The 5,725-nt window shown below is 38.7% G+C and overlaps 1 pseudogene; it reads right to left on the bottom strand.

Moving 5' to 3' along the window:
• Positions 1–237: 237 nt before the first annotated feature.
• On the bottom strand, positions 238–447 carry LOC117014152 (uncharacterized; annotated as a pseudogene).
• Positions 448–5,725: the final 5,278 nt, after the last annotated feature.

Genomic DNA, 5,725 nt, shown 5'->3' with positions numbered 1-5,725 from the left:
TATGGTGATGACAATGTCTCCTTACCTACTGGTCCAGGGAGGGTACCTTTCACAGCAGAGACTTATTTCCTGCTTTCAGAGGGACATGGAAGGGTCAGAGTGCTCTTTTTGCACTGGCTGCTTTTCAAGTAACTTTAATTTAAAATAATCAATATGGGACTGTGGCATATGTTGGGGTGGCCCACCCTGGGCCCCAACACTGTCATTTCAGAAAGCTGCTTCTTATGCCTCTCCAGTCAATAGCCACCCTCAGCACTTTAATGCATGGTATTAGGTTGGTGCAAAAGTAATTGCGGTTTCAAAGGTTAAAAATAATTGCAAAAAAACCACAATTACCTTTGCACCAACCTAATAGTTGTAGAAGTAATAAGAAAATCTACAATTTATTTAGCTCTTGCCATGTGCTCAATTCTACACTTGATCTTAGCCAAAAGGCCGAGAAGCAATATCATGTGCTCAATTCTATGCTAGCCCTTCTAAATACAGTAATCTCATGTAATCATACTAATTCTGATATACAATGAAGAAATGGAGGATTGTCAATATCATTCAACTAGTCCAAAGTCACACAAATTGTTAGTGGCAAATAGAACCCAAACAGTTATTTGACTTCAAACTTGAGAATTTTTTCCATGTTGTGCAGAGTTCCATAAAATTGAACAATGGACTCGGATAATAACCACAAGCTCCAGAAAATGACTGGACGGTAAGACTAGTTGAGACATCAAATAATGCAAAGCTGGCAGCGATAAACACGGGAGACCTCTAAATACCGGGGATAGATAATCCCAAGGTGCCTTGCCCACTCAGGGACCGTTTTGGAGAGGTTTTAGGATTAAAGTCACTATGGTACATCGTATTGTTCCGGGAGAATCCAATCTTCCCTAAGAAGATTACATGTCCTTCAGGGTCTCAGGAAACACTGTAGCTTTTAGGCATTTTTATTTAAAAATAAATAAATAAACGGTGTATTAACCCAACCGTAAAGCAAAATAATTCATTCAAAATCTTACTGAAAATTGAACTGAAACAATGATGAAATTAACAGAGATATTATGAACCTGAAACTAAATGAAAATTCATTTTCACAACTGTGTATGCTCAAATCTTCAGTTCATTACTCTTCTGACAGTCAGATCACTCGGCAGAGCTGGATGGCAATTGGCGTTTCCCCAGGCTATGCTTCCCTGAGTGAGTGACCAGGAGTGAGGCTGCTTCTGGACCCAGACCTTAATGGACCACACACTAACAGCGGAAGGAAACAGTCCTTACAATGCATGTGAATTAAGTATACCATTAGCAGGCTTTTCTCTTTAGCTAAAGCCCTTCCACTGGGAAAATGTGTGCTCCAGAAGCCTCTCTTCCCTTTGCAACAGCAAAAAAAAAGAAAGAAAAAAAAAAGGGAGGGGGCAGGTGGGGCCATGGGAAGACGTCACCCTCCCTTCTGCCTCAAAGGTAAATTAAAATGGCTCTTTGTATCAGGTGGGGAAAGAAAGGGTGATTTCCCACATTAGGAAACCACCATTCAGGATTCAGAGGTCTATCCTCTAGATGTATGACTCATATTTATTTCCTACGGGTTTAGAGAAGCAAGAATTAGCAATGAATGGCATTCTCCACAGCTCACGGGGGATTTGCCTTAAGCCAAACTCCTGCTTTAACTTTACACGCTACTGAAAGCTCCAGATGCTGCTTGTGTGACTGCCGTCAGAAACCTTCAAAGTTGTGGCAGACCCAGAAACAATGAGACAGGGAAGGCACACAGGTTGAGAGGAAGAAATTGAAGATCCAATAATACCAGAGGCCCAAGGGACAGGATAATTCCAGAGGGGGTGGCATTAGGAAAAGAGCATGGACCATAAAGACCATTTTACCTTCTCTGAACGATGGATGGCTCCCAGAGGTAGTAGAAAGGACCCAGCCCAGAATCCAAACCGGCCAACTAATCAGTCCCTGAACAGGATATTGCCACTCTGAATAACCTGCCTGTGCTCTACCTTTCAAAAATCAAAAAACTCATCTGTATTTCAGCTTAGTCATACCCACAGAGGAAGTATTCCAAAGCTTTGACCTCTGTTAGCACCAAAGGATCAGGCATGCAAATGAGTACTGCCTCCCAGGCCCTTCGCTGAATTATACTCATACCAAGTGCAATGTTAAAGGGACCTGCAAAATATCAGAAGTGACTTTAAATGTACCTAATTTTTCTGAAACCCTGTTATGGAGAGCTTCATGTAGAAATCTTGCATGCACATTTCAGACTCTGAAGAACCTTCACACCAACTCTCCATTCTCCCTCCCCTTCTGCTCCAATCCTAAACATTAGTAATCCACCTTTTCTTTTTCTCCTTACTGGACATTCTTAATTTAGCAAATCTTGGAAGAATGTTTTTTAAAGCATTTTAGATCAGTACTTTGCACTCTTTTCCGAAGTGTTTTACAACTTATTCATGTAAGCCCAAACTTTCTCTGTTGGGAGAACGGTGAATATCAATCCTGACCCCATGTAAGAACCATCTGGAAAACTTGGGGGAATAAAAAAAAAAAGCGAACTTTGGACATACCCATGACCAATTCTCTAAGGATAAGGCTCAAGTTTATATTTTAAAACCCCCCTGGTGACATTGATATTCATCTGTGGTAAGAACTCTGTACTAAAAGTTTAATGCTTATGTCAGACGACAAGCAACAAAGGATAGCTGACGTTTCCAAGTTTTAATGGATGGTTGTCTGCTGTCCTGTGTTACCCTCGCAAATGAAACTGGGCATTTTGAACAGAGTTTCATATGGCAAAGCTAAGCAGGTGTATAAGCAAGGGACTCAGTATTAGGATTCTAATCCCTGAATCATTCTGTGAGATTACGAACCGTACTTTGATCTCCCTGCAGATCCCCGCCCCAAAAAGCAATTTGGAGGAGGAAGCTGCAAAACAGAAATAATCAAAATGCTGCAGCAGGAAATCTGACAGGAAACATACAGCAGGAGAAGAAAAATATCAGGCAGCATTCATTAAGGTCCCCAACGCCCTGAGAAATACTGCTTTGAGGGCTAGAAAAATATCATCAATTATAGTGCTAGTATGTCTTCTAACCTGAAAGAAACTATCATAGTCAATATGCTGCTGGGATGCAGAGCCTCTTATTCTTGTTGTAAGGATATATTTCGTCTGCAAAAACACCAAAGTGTTTGTGAGCAGGAGGAATTTGCCTCGTGAAACTTACTTCCCACTCTCAAGCCTCCTGTCCCAGGACTTACTAATGATGAGAGCATTATGGGATGGGTGGAACTCCGGGGGCACAACTTTGCTCCTTCCCATCACAGATAAAGAAGTGAATGTTTACTTGATTGTGTTTGTGAAACAACGACCTAGGCTGGTAACTGGCTTTCCTGAGGCCTTGTGATGACAGCGAAAGTTAGGGACAGAATAAGAGCAGATTAGCGATCACCAACCTAAACTGGACTGGCAACATTTCCTGCCTACTTGTGTTCTATTTCTTGACACCTTTCTTCCCCACTCTTCACATGGATTATATTGTGTTTCCCCGAAAATAAGACCGGGTCTTATATTAATTTTTGCTCCAAAAGACGAATTAGGGCTTATGTTCAGGGGATGTCCTCCTGAAAAATCATGCTAGGGCTTATTTTCTGGTTAGATCTTATTTTCGGGGAAACACGGTATCAAAAGTTATGCCCTCTCCTCAAATGTATGATACACAAAACTGCGTCTCTTACCTCATAGCTCCTGTCCATTCATAGCATCTATAATACTTACTTATAATTTTGGATTGCAGATGACCCTTGTGGCCACTCAGACCCATCTTTATATCCGGACTTTTCAGCATCACTAACAATGAAAAATTCCTTTATATTTTTCTGCCTGTCTTTCTCTTCATATTTTTGTTCAGCCCTAAAGGGGTTTAGTGCTTCAGGTAATTTTCTTGACATCAGTTCTCATCAAAAAAATCTGAGTTAGACTTTGGTTCTTTGAGTAGCTTCTCTGGGGGCAACAGTTCTCCCTAAAAAATAAATAAATAAATAAATAAATAATGGTGAAACTGCATTGAATCCTTTTCTAACTGTAAGGATGACCTATTGCATCGATTTTCCACTCTTTTCGGGCCCAGGTGATTCTGGTATTCAGCAGAGATAAGACCATGTACTAAAAGCTTAGTGCTTAGCTAGCATAGCAAAATCCCAGTTCTCTTGGGATCCCTTTTTCCAACATTATCATCACAGGCAATATTCTGGAAATGTTGAACAGAGTCTCCCATAAGAACTTAATCAGGTTAGCTTGCTGAATGTTACTGTTCCATGGAAATGTATTTACATCAGAGAGTAACTTTATAAATGTATGTGAATTAAAGCCTATCATTTTTAATTGTACAAAAAAAAACATTTTCCACACATTAATGGCATCTTAAGGATCTGAAGGCAGAAACTACACACAGACTTTATGCCCTTAACAAAAATTATCTCAAAATGGGTCATAGACATAAGTGTAAAATGCAAAGCTATAAAACTCCTGGAAGACAACATAGGAGAAAATTTAGATGACCTTGGGCATGACTTTTTAGATATAACATCAAAACACGATCCATGAAAGAAATAATTGATACACCAACTGCATTAAAATAAAAAAACTTCTGCTTTGCAAAGAACACTGTGAAGAGAATAAGATAGGTCGCAACTGGGATAAAATATTTGCAAAAGACGTGGCTGATAAAAGACTGTTACCCAATGTATATGAAGAATTCTTAAAATTCAACAACAAGAAAGCAAACAGGAGACATCATGGATAGACCTTGAGGGTACTATGCTAAGTGAAATAAGTCAGACAGCTAAAGGCAAATACCACACGATCTCACTTATATGTGGAATCTAAAGAACAAAATAAATGAAAAAACAAAACAGAAACATACTCATAGATACAGAGAACAAACTGATGGTTGTCAGAGGGGATGGGGGTTGGAAGGCTGGGTGAAAAAAGTGAAGGGATTAAGAAGTACAAATTAGTGGTTACAAATAATAGTCACAGGGATGTAAAGTACAACACAGGGAATATAATCAATAATATGATAATAACTACATATATACTAAACTAATCAGAGGGATCACTTTGTGAATTATATGTGTCTAACCACTATGCTGTTCACCTGAAACTAATATAAAATAATATTTCATGTCAACAGTAACTGAAAAAAATCATTAATGATTCAAAAATAAAGCAAACAAGCTGATTTAAAAATGGACAAAATACCCTAATAGACATCTCACCAAAGAAGGTATGCAGGTAACAAATAAGCATAGGAAAAATTGTTCCACATCATCTGTTGTTATAGAATTACAAATTAAAACAGTGAAATACCACTACACAACTATTAGAATGGCCAAAATCCAAAACACTGACAACACCAAATGCTGGTGAGGATGTGGACCAATGGGAACTCTCATTCATTCCTAGAGGGAATGTGAAATGGTACAGACACTTTGGAAAAGAGATTGTCAGTTTAGGTTTTTTTTTTTTTTATTTTATTTTTTATAAAATTATATATAATGTTACTGTATGATTCAGCAATGGTTCTCCTTGATATTTACCTCAATTAAATAAAACTTATGTCCCCAAAAATCCTGCCCATGAATGTTTATGGCAGCTTTATTCATAATTTCCAGTTCTTGGAAGTAACCAAGATGTCCTTCAGTAGGTTAATAGATAAATTAACTCTTG

The sequence above is a fragment of the Rhinolophus ferrumequinum genome, chromosome 21, assembly GCF_004115265.2.
Source record: "Rhinolophus ferrumequinum isolate MPI-CBG mRhiFer1 chromosome 21, mRhiFer1_v1.p, whole genome shotgun sequence".
Classification (NCBI taxonomy): Eukaryota; Metazoa; Chordata; class Mammalia; order Chiroptera; family Rhinolophidae; genus Rhinolophus; species Rhinolophus ferrumequinum.
This window is presented reverse-complemented; position numbering and strand designations above follow the sequence as displayed.